The following is a 12,202-nucleotide window of genomic DNA, read 5'->3' as shown; positions in this document are numbered from 1 at the left end:
AATTAACCACCTGTGGGCAGGGGAGCGTGTCGCATCACCCAAAAATTTCAACACTCTTCTTCTTATTTCAGACAAGTTAGGTGGGCTCCCACCAGATGGGGAAAGCAAACAAAACTTGGCGGATTTGATTCGGGACTTAGCTCTTATGGATGTGGACCTAGGGGGTTGCAAGTTTACCTGGTCTAATAGAAGAGTGGGTTAGGACTGCATTCAGGTTAGATTGGATAGGGCTCTCATCTCCTTGGATTGGTTGGGTGGTTTTTGTTGCTCATTTTGCGCCCCACCAATATTCAAATTTTAAATGCTTAACTGCCAATGGCTAGTTCCTAGAGTTAATGTTATTTTAAATGCCTGAGAAACATCGCAAAATTTTTATTTTTTTTTAAATCAAACTTATGTTATGTTTCGGCTGGCCTGCATCCTATCCCGTCGTTGGATCTTCTCAGGATCTACGACCCTCGCTATATTGCCAAGAAAAGCTACTCGATAGATATGCATAGCGACTTAGCGAGTGTTTGCCACATGGATCGGTGGGCCCAGTTTAGCAGTGGTGGTTTTTTGTTTTTTCGATGTCGAGTTTAGATAAAGTCACCAGTGCTCGCTACCTTACTACTAGAAAATTCAAACAGCTCATCGTTAGTGACATAGCGAGTCACCGTGAAATGAGTGTTTGGTGGGACCTCATGCAACGTGGATGCTCAAGAGGGATTTTGACTATCGGATCAATGCAAAATCAACAGTCCTTGCTAACTCACTATGGAAAGTTGTAAGTTGTTTACTCACAGTGACTTAGCAAGTATGGGACCCACCAATCTTCAGAATGCCTAATGTAGTTTCTTCACCCTTGGACTGACCTCAGATCGATGGCTCTTGTTAACTTGCTATGGAAAGATGCTCAGAAGATATATATAGTGAGATAGTGATTCGCTGCCACGTGTCTTGTGGGGCCAAGTTTTTTCCATAAGCCATAGGGTGGACCTCGAACCAATGATGCACTAAGAATGAGTGTACAGATTAATGACACGTTGGTGGTTGGTCGATTTCTCATTGGCTAGGGTGATGATAGTGCAAAAGTGGGCCAATCCCTTCAGTGCGTGTTTCACTATCGTCAGATTAGCATGGATCAAGGGTACTCATTAACTTGTTATGGGAAGATGCACACTATTTAGGTATAGCTAGTTAACGACCTAGCGACACGTGGATTGTGGGTCCTATTTTCCTTGGCAGGCTGCAAAAGCAAGAACTTACTAGACAAGTTGGAGAAAGGCCAGGTTTCTATTGGTCAGCACACTGACAGAGTGGGTGTATCTTCAAGACCATCGGATGGTGGAAGATCGATGTTTCTCGTTAGGTCGTTATGGAAAGATGCTTGATCTTTAGCTATAGAGACATAGCGAGGATTTTCCATGTATCCTCAGAGTTCTGCGGGTCTAGTTGAGGTAGTAATGGTTAGATGCAGCTAGCGGTTAGTGTAACGTCATGGTCAGGATTCTTTGAGAAAAGTTGGCACAGTCAGTGAAGGAAGGAATGGTCAACCATGTAAGACCCGCAAGGTGGCAGAATGGAATGAACTAATTGGCCCACGTGGCTCATCCTAGTGCCAAGATAGATTGACTAATTAACTTGCTGATTCACGAACCAGGAACAGAGGAAATCAAGGTTTTTTGTGAATTCGATCTTCATGATCAATCCCAAACACCAGGAAATGAATGCTAAATGTGGGAGAGCACTCCACCGCCTCCAATAATCCATCTACCTAGTCAAAGCACAGTTATGACACCATTTTTTTCTTCTCGAGACATTATTTGACACATAAGATGAGATATCATTTCCCTAGATCTGTATCCATGATTAGATTTTCCCCATGGTTGTTCTCTACAGGACTTCAATGCAATGGTTGAGGAGTAACTACAATTAGAGGACATCTCACTTATGCCTGCATTATAAAGGCAAATTTTGTAAATTTTGAAAGGGTAGAAACATTCTCTATTGTTCTCTGCTATTGATTTGCAATTCCAGTGTAAAATTCCCCTTGCCTCTGAACTGTATGATTCTCTACCTTATCTCCTTCAGCCATTGGTATGAAAGTGCAAGAACTCTTTGCCTTCGCCATTGTTTTGTGAAAGTATGTAATCTACCTGATTGTATCTCTTTTAGCCTGTGAATGACATATAAGTGAGTCTTCTCTCTCCTTGTGTCATTCATTCAACTTTTTTGGTCTGCATGTGGTTATTAGATTAAAAGCAAGTCTGAATGTGTATATCCTTAGTTTCAATCTGGTTCAATAGTGCATATATGGGCAGAGATTGGTCTGAACACTCTATTTTGGTGCATCGCCTCTTTAGATTAGCTTAGGTAGATTTTCTTTCATGCTCTCCTCCCTTGTCCTCTCCAAGAGTAGTTAGGTGCATCCTGATAGTAAGAGGAAGTCGACCTTCTCTGGAGACTCAACCTCATAGTTCAAGTCCCACAGCTTGGAGGTTGTTTCCACGTTTCACTAGGTTGTCCTCACGCATAGGCTTTGGACAAGGGTGCAAACCTAAGTGACAAAAATTTTTGGCACGCCTGGTGGGACTACAACAATCTTAAAATTTCAAGCCTATTGGTGTCAAAGGGAAGATTTCAAGACCAATACCAAGGAGATAGTACTAGCTTCGGTGTTCAAGCCTTCAAGAGGCTCATTCTTCAAAGTACTTGGCAACTCTAAGCTTCAATACATATCTAGTTCCAGACCAAAGGTGCAGTGATTCATGCCTAGAGCTGAAACAAGGGCATCTTCTAGAGGTAAGTTTCATTACCAAGAGCTTTCACTTTCAAATCCTAGAAGGAAGACTAGAATATCTTTATCACCAGTTAGGAGTGAAATAGTAACAAATACCCCTGCAAGATCTATCTCTACTCCTCCCGCTGTTAGATCTTAGCCTAGATTGCCATCAATACATATCAATAGATCACTTGTCTATATGGCGTTGCCTAGAGCTCATACTTTTTCCACCTTTAATGGTGGGAGCCCTCTCCTATTAGCCCAAAGACATGATATACCAGTAGCTGCTCTCAAAAGTATACCAGAGTTTACTGGTGAAACTTCTATCTCTCCCTCAGAACACATTCAAGAGGTTGCAAATGTTTGTAATGTCCATGGTATTACAGATGATGATGTTGTAGTTAGGCTCCTAGCCTCATCCTTGAAAGGAAGAGTACTACAATGGTATAGAGGTTTAGCTCATGGTTCTATAACAGATTGGGATGGATTAGGAGCAGGATTGTGCAAACATTTTGAGGATAAAAGTGACTATTTGTCGCTTTTAGAGTAGTTGACTACTATAAAAAGAGCCCCCCCATGAATGTATGACTGATTTTAATTATAGATTTCAAAAGACATGGGATAGAATACCTACTTCAGTGAAGCCTACCCCTAGTAATGCCTTCTTGCATTATCTTAGAGCTTTTAACAGTGATATTGCCACCACAATCCAAACTATGGGAGGAGATACCTTACCTAATGCTTATGAAATAGAAATAAAATTAGAGAACTCCTAATACAAGGAGGTAAGTTAGCTCCAAGGCCTCCTATGCCCCTCTTCCCTGATGTTCCAAATCATCAACCAATAGTGGCTCCTCTTCCCATAACTTCTACATCACAATCCCTTGTCCCAGTCCCTCAAGCTTCTACATCTTCAAATGGGATAGATGAACTTAAAGAAATGATGCAATCTCTGATGCAGAACATGGAAAAAATAGAGAAGAATCTAGAGAAAAGATTGCAAGATCAAGGAAAGAGGCTGGAGGATAATTTCTCTATGATGTAGAAAGTGAGCAACAAGGTGGTGACTTTAGAAAGATAGCAAGCTCAAGGTAGTAAACCTCATCAATTGAAATATCAAACCCCAAGTAGTGGTAGGCCTCCAAATCCTAATCATTGGGATAATTCTTTTGATCAGAGTAGGTAGGGTGGCCATGCTTCAACCTTGAATGTAAATCAAAGTAGGGCCATAGTCCCTCAAAACAATATGGCTCAAGATCAAGATTTTTGTCCATCCTGCAACTACTCCTATGCCTATTGTATGTGTCAAAAGGCTGAATCTTTTATGGCTTTGACAGTCCAAGAGCCTACAACAAAACAATCATACAAAGAGGACCAACATAAGGATGCCTCAGATATGCAAAGATAGGGTGATTGCTCTTTTATGAATCATCAAATGGAGGAGCATTGTAATGTAAACTAGGATTCCATTGCTCATAACACTAGAAGCAAAAGAAGAGCTATGGAAGATGTTATCCCTCCCCCCCCTAATCAAGCCTCAACTTCAAGTGCAATATCTTATGAACAAGAAGCAAATAATCAATCGAATACCTTTCAGCAGCAAAGGCAAAATCATGGCAGAAAGGAAACAAGTGATCCTCAGGCTATTCCACCTCAACCTCATACAATTGCAACTCCAAAAGTTTCTATCAAGACACCTACTATGTCATTCAGTGTGGTAGAGAAAATGAAATAGAAAAATGTGAATATCTCCATGTGGGATGCTGTTGCTACTATACCCGTGCAAAAGAGGTTGTTACAACAAGAATTGGAAAAGATTGAACCAAAAGATCAAACACCTAGTATGGAAAGTGCCACAAGTCTAGTAGAACCATCAAGGGAAGTAGAAACAAGCAAAAAGGTTAGACCTCCTGCATTCTATGTTTCTCTAATTATAGGGGGTAAGCTAGTCCATAATTGCATGATTGATTCAGGAGCTAGCAATTCAGTGATGCTTAGGTGTGTTGCTGATGCTTTGGGAATGAAATATGCGCCCATTGTTAGGGATGTATTACAGTTGGATGGTAGTACTGTCAAGACTGTAACGATCCTTAAGAATGTGGAGATGGCCTTACATGGATGCCCTGGTTGTACTGTAACCCAAGATATCTCTGTTGCTAAGGTCAAGCCATATTTTGCCATCTATCTGTCAAGAGACTTTAGTACCCAAATAGGTGGTTTCATATCTTTTGACTAGTCATATATGTCTTTCAAGATGAGATATGGAGAAAATGCTTCAATTAGAGCAGAGCCTCAAGCCCTCCATCATACTAAACCCTACATCCCCAACTCCATCAACATGAATTGCCCTATCCTAGAGATGGATGAGAGTGACATAGTGAATGAGCCCACTACTTCCCTAGCAGAGATACCTAATTTTTTCTTGGATGAGTCGGCTAATGCATATCAATTTGACCCTATGTTAGAAACCCTTGAGACAGGCCTCAGTACATATTGTATAGTGGAAAAAGATGCTCTAATTCCCAATCTTGTGAGTACTAAAGAAGATATGAGTGGAATATGGAGTATGTACTTTGATGGATTATGATAGAGTGAACTGGAGATTCTTGGACTGGATTCTTGAGGCTTTTGGATTCAATTCTAAGGTGAGAGAGATCTTTTGTTAGTTGATCAACACTCCTTTTGCTGTCCTGGTGAACGGTGCACCTTTCAACTTCTTTAAACCCTCTAGGGGCTTTAGACAGGGTGACCCTTTGTCCCCCATCTTGTTCACTATCCTGGCTGAAGGTCTGGGGAGGCTCATATCCACCAAAAGAATTGAAGGGGTCCTAATGGGATTGAAACCCTCCTCTGGCCCTTCAATGTTCACTCATCAACAATTTGTTGATGATACTATCATGGGGGGAGAGTCCTCTATTAAGGAAGCCAAGTCTATTAAAAGTATTTTGAACACCTACTCCCAAGCCTCTGGTTAGCTGATCAATTGGGATAAAAGTTATATGTTCTTCTTTAACACCCCGAGCAGGAGGGAGAAGAAGATTGCTAATATTCTGGGATGCAAGGTTGGCATTTTCCCTTCCACTTACTTAGGTCTCCCTCTTGGAGCTAAACCCCCAAAATCCTTTTAGGATACACTGGTGGATTGGTTCAACAAAAAATTGGCTGGATGGAAAGAGATCACTCTAACTCATGTGGGCAAGGTTGTTTTGATCAAGTCTACCCTCCAAAACCTTCCTACTTATGCCCTTAGCCTGTTTACCATCCCCTCTAAGGTAGCAACCCATTTGGAAAGAATCCAAAGGAAATTTATGTGGTCTGGGCTTGATGACAACAAAAAATACCCCCCTAGTGGCCCGGGACTCCATATGTAAGCCAAAAAATCATGGAGGGCTGGGCATTAGAAAGATGAAGCAGTTCAACTCTTCCCTCCAAGCTAAATAGATCTGGAGAATCTTCAATAATATTGGAGAGTGGAGAGATATTTTGATTTCAAAGTATGCTAACAACCTCAATCTTCTTTAGTTCATCAATGAAGAGGTCCACCCCAGTGGCTCTTTCATTTGGAATGGGCTCTTGTGATCCAAGGTCTTGGCCTTTGGCAAAGCCAAATGGTCAGTAGGCAATGGTGTTGATATCAATTTCTAGAGGGATGATTGGCTAAGCCAAGGCCCACTCATGGCAAGTGAGACCCTCAATTCCTAGGCTAATGCTTGCACTGAGAGATTTCACAACAAGGTTAGGGACTACAGAATCAATGACAGTTGTATAGACCTCACTGAGGTCTCTGAGGACCTTAGACCACTTATGGACCAGCTGAGGCTCATCCCTTTATCCAATAATAAGGATTCTATTGTATGGGGGACACTACTAATGGCCTCTATATGGTGGCCTCTAGATATGCGTCTCTCCTTCCCTAGATCTAGGCCCCAGCATGGGGAAAAGCCTAGCTTCATGGCCTTACTCTGAAGATTAACTTCTTTTTTTGGACTCTCTTGCAAGATCACATTCTCGCAGTTGACAATCTCACCAAATGTAGCAACATGTTACCTAATAGATGGGTCATTTGCAAAAGGCATTGTGAAAGTTTGGATCATCTATTTTTACATTGCCCCTTCACTATTGTTGTCTAGTCTCACTTCTTATCCTTTTTCAAAGTTTCCTAGTGCTTTCCCTTATACACCCTCGAGCTCTTCATTCAATGGCAGTTTGGTCTAGAAGGAACCCACCCTAATTCTTTATGGATTTGGGCTCTACCCCATCTCTGTTGGGGGGTGTGAAAGGAGAGGAAAAACCACATCTTTAGGGACAAAGAGGTGAATGAGCTAGTTTTTTTCCAAAAATGCTTCCATGCCCTTACAAAAAACCACACCATTTCCAAGGGCCCCTCCCCTCCCCATCTTAAGATCAAGAATAACAGAGAGAATTGTTGCTAGTCCTTCCCCCCTGTTGGTTGGCTCAAGGCCAACTTTGATGGGGCTGCCAAAGGCAACCTGAGTAGGGCTGGAGTGGGGGAATTATTAGGTATGAACATGGCAAAGGCATTGTGACTCTCACTGCTCCCATCAGGCAACAAAATAATAACTTTTCTGAGGCCTTGGCTACTCACCAAATTATCAAGTTGGCCAAAGATGTGGTAGTCAAATGTCTCTGGTTAGAGGGAGACTCTAAAAACATTATCGACTGCCTTAAGGGGAAAACTAAACCAACCTAGACTATGGCAAATATTATCAGGGAGAGTATTGAAGACCTTCAAACCTTCAATAAAATTCACATGGCACACGAATTCTGTGAAGCCAGCAAGGTAGCAGATAGGCTAGCGAACTAGGGGATAAAAAATGGTGAGGTGGCTAGATGGACGGATGGAAGTGACATTCTATTAGAAATTAATGAAACCATAGATATGGATCGAATCCCAGGAAGATTGGGTATTATTAATGATAATAATGAATATTAGTTACCCTTAGGCTGATTTTAGTACACACATGTGTGTTCTCAAAAGGGTAATTACTTTCTTTTTGAGAAGGCACAGATCTATGAAGTGAAAGTACAATCTCATGGGTACTCCCCACATCATGAAAATCTTTCACCACAAGCCGAGCATCCGTTATGACAAGGAAAGTGCTAGAAACACAAAAAATAGAGGAGTCTATAGTTGGAAAATTTTCCAAGTTTTAGCTCTCAAAGGTAAAGGCAAGAAGAGAGTCATGGTGGGCAAACGACATAGATGGGAGCCAGAGGAAGAGGCCTTGAAATTGAAGAGAAGAACTAAAGTATGGAAGATCCTGAAGAAAGGGGAGATCACCAATTACATTCAGCATCTCTATGGTTGGATACCTTCGGTCACCAAAGTTATGGTGAAACACTGGAATGAGGGCAATGTGGAGATTGATGGGATGGACTTCACTATCACAAAGGAAATTATTTCTCATGTAACTGGCATCCCCATTACTGGGAAAAAATTTTATAGAGACAACAAAATCTCAAGGCAAGCAGTGACAGAGTTCGCCAAATACTTGGAGGAGAAGAAAAGGCTGGCAAAAAGTGGAACCCACTATCTTCCGAGGTCTATCAAGCCCATTTGGAGGTTTGTGCTGAGAGCCATTATCAAATACATAACTCTAGACACCAGGTTCGATTGCATATGCACCTACCACTTCATGTTGCTAAACCACTTCAAGTACGGAGCTAAAATCTACATTCCTTTTTACCTCTATTCGTCGATGAATGATAATATCCAAGAATTTCAAGATAAGAAAATGAGGAACCTTGCTTTCCACGAAGGGCTGCTCTTACTGTTATATGAATATTTCAACTCTAAAACAATAAGCAAGCAAATTAAGGGAAAGAAAGAGGGAAAAATGGTTAAAAGGGATTCGGGTGATACTAATGAAATTTATTCCCCCTTTGAGACTAAGGAGGTGGAGTTGTACATGGATTCGAAAGATTATGAATTCCCTCAACACAGTTTGGACATGTCTCCCGATTTCAATAAGGAGGTTGCCACTCCCCTTGAGACTGGGAGAGATACCTCTTTAGACAAAGGGTATAATGCATAGGATGATGGCATTAAGACTGGGGGTGACAGTGTTGATGGCGAGGAGACGACCAAGGCTAAAAAAGGAAAAGATAGCAGGAAGAGAAAGTGAAAGATTATTATCAAAGTGCCTTCCAGTAGAGACAAGGAAGCCATGGAGATTTCCAAAAATAAGAGGAAGAAGGAAGAAGTCAATAAGGAGAAGTAGGGTGAGGAAAGTATGATGATGGAGGAGAGCCCAATGGACAAGCCTGAGCAGTAGCCCAACTTGGAACTCGACCAGGGTTACAATGATGTGGGCACTTCTACCTATAGGTGTTCCATCACTGGCAAGGATAGGAAGGTGGTTTGGAGAAATTTTGACCACTCCACTTCCAATTTGGGGATCAAGAGAGAGATAATCCATACCCAGGTCTGTGAGAATCAAGAGGGCAGGATCCAAATTGAAGAACTTATAGACCCTTCCTTGATCAGCCTCAACGACATTGCTAGGGACAAACTGGAGATGGATGTGCTAAATAATGCTAAGAATAGCATTGTCGACAGTTACATGACAACTAAATGGATCTACCATGAGATCCTCGATCTCAAATGTAGACTCAGTGAGTTGGAAAGGGAGACCTATAGCCTTAGGAACAAGGTTAACGAGGATAAACTCAACATGGACAAGAAGTTGGAGGCTTTCAACACTACATCCCTGGATATGGTGAAGACCTTGTAGGGCATATCTGAGAAAAACCTTAACATCCTCAAGGACCATGATAACATAAAAAGGCTCATCCACTGTGGCGAGGTTCAAAGTGGCAAGGAGAAGGAATAAGGTATAAATTAGAAAGACAAGCCCCTGAAGGAAGGTGTTCAAAAAAGAACTAGGACCAGCACTAGAAAGAAAGACACCACCACCCCTAAGCAGGACACTATGGAAAAGAAGGAGGAGATGGGAAAAATGTTTGAGCTTGAGATCAATGTTGCAAAGATGCTTAGAGACATTGGTTGATCTGCCCTAGCCTTTTGCGGCCTGCCCTGGTTTTTGGTGCTCTTCCTTGGCTTTTTCTTGCTTTATGTTTTAGAGAATTGCTATTTTTCTTTCTGGCTCTTGGTGGCCTTTTTCGTTTAAACTATTGACTTTCTTTTCTATGTTTAGGGTTTGAGGGCCCTTTCAAAGCTTTTTTTCCTTAATCAAAAATATTATCATATTGTTGGCTAGGCTAATACATGGTGTAGTTTAAAATCTTCAAACAAACTAATTGTTTCCCATGATATCAAATCAATCCACTTCCTTAGCTTCTAATTGGTTTTTTTCTACCATATATTGCTTTGATAATTATGAGAGAATCTCCTTTGAGATGCATCATCTTAGCTTTTAATTTAATTACATAATTTAAGTCAAGGTAGAATTGAGCATCATAATTCATGATCACTCCTACATACTTAGTCTTCACACAAGATACCTTACCACTATGATCATAAGAAACATTAATCAACTCCACTCTCCCTAGGGTTACCCTTAGATGAATTGTTTAAGTTGAATTTTCACCTAGCCCTCTTCTAGCACAAACCAAGTTACTCCAAATATCAAGTTTGGAAGAGGATCCACCCCTCTAAGCTCATTAATGGAAAATAATCTAAAACTAATAGTTAATTAAAAAAATTATTTTAAATATTAAGAATGTCACATTATATTAAATATAGAGAATGACATCTAGCAAATTTGGAAGCATGTAACTCTTTATTAATAGAATAATTTTATTGACTTACAAAAATATATACACACTTGAGCTAAAATAGAACATTAACAATACATATCAAATTTCTACCATAGCTAGGAATGAAACATTGTGATGAGAGGAAAATGAATAGGTTGGAAGATGTTTTCACTAACTTCAAAGGGAAAACTCAGACATTAAGGCATGTATTTCCAATCATCATGTTAGGAAGGAGAAAAGTACCTATTATTCTCAAGACAACTCAAGTATTGAATGGGCATAAGCATCCTCCTTCACATATGTGTAAATTGTAGGATGTGTAAGTGGAATGATGGTATGCAAGATCTGGGATGAAAAGAGGATAAATATGATTATTTAGATAAAAAAACAAACATATATGACAATTTTGTAACCAAATTTGAGAAATAGACTAAGCCACTAACTAGTCCTTAAAGTTACAACCAAATCTATGTGACAAAGGTAACCTAGATAGATATGTGTGCTTAGCCTTGTTATTGTAGGTGAAATTCTTCAACATCAAATGCATTCAATATAAGTGAATCAACATCTACAAAAAAAATTAACTTCTTCAAACAAATCAAATGCATTCACCATTCATCCATCTCATATCTAGATCACTAATCATATAACTATTGTGTTGCAATCAATCTAAGTATGCATCGCATTAATAAACGTGAAGGTAAATGTACATACATAACGTAATATATTTGGTTACTTATAAACCCTCCAAGGTGAAGATAAAATTGGGTGAGGATGACACCCACAAATCTTCACTACAACTCCAATAAAGTGTGGTTGTTAAGGCTACAATATTTGATCACTTATGGTGATCTACCATGTTAGGAGCTTACAAGACTTATTCAGTCTACCTTGATTAAAGGATTTAAACTTAAAATTAGGAAAACACTTTGTTAGGAAATTTGAAGAGGCCTATTACGACCACTCTATTAAGAAATGTACCTTGAACCTTTGATTAGCACTCTATTGCTAGTTTATAGATCTTTTCTTTCCAATCTTGATATGATCTCCTTATTAGATATATTTTGTTCTTTCCTTCACTAATTTTTTCAGCTTCTATGTCTAATCTCTTTGATTCTAACAAACATAACCTCCTTCTCTATCACGTCATCTTTACTCACATCCTTATGATATAGGGTTTGGGTCCCTCTTGTAAAAAAAAATTGATGAATCTTCTAGATCAAGATCAACAATCTAGATTCATCTATTTTTATTGTTTAGTCCTTCCATTTTCTAATTGGTTACACTACCTTCATAGGGATTGATGTCCTTTGAAACAAATGTGTAATTACCTTGTTAGATGTTTCTACAATCTGTAAATTAAGTGTAGAAGTTGGCCAAAAATGGTTTACATAAGTATTTCTACCTTCACAAACACATATGTCAAAACTAGCTTACCCGACACTTTAATATCCTAACACTTTGTCCATACTAATATACATGTTTTTCCTTGGCTTCAGAATGCTCAGCAGTAACTATCTCACTCAACATAAACTCTCTTCTTCACTTGGTGTTTATAGACTTCTAACATACTCGACATAGACTATCACTGGGTCCAAACTGAAGTACTTGGTAAGCGAAGACCTACTCATCTCAAACTAAAATGTCAAAAAGTCTTTCATACATTTCTTAGCCTTTACTAGATGGATCAGTTATAGT

Source organism: Cupressus sempervirens, chromosome 7 (assembly GCF_028749045.1).
Source record: "Cupressus sempervirens isolate cs-2001-9-10 chromosome 7, ASM2874904v1, whole genome shotgun sequence".
Lineage (NCBI taxonomy): Eukaryota > Viridiplantae > Streptophyta > Pinopsida > Cupressales > Cupressaceae > Cupressus > Cupressus sempervirens.
Note: the sequence above shows the minus strand (reverse complement) of the source record.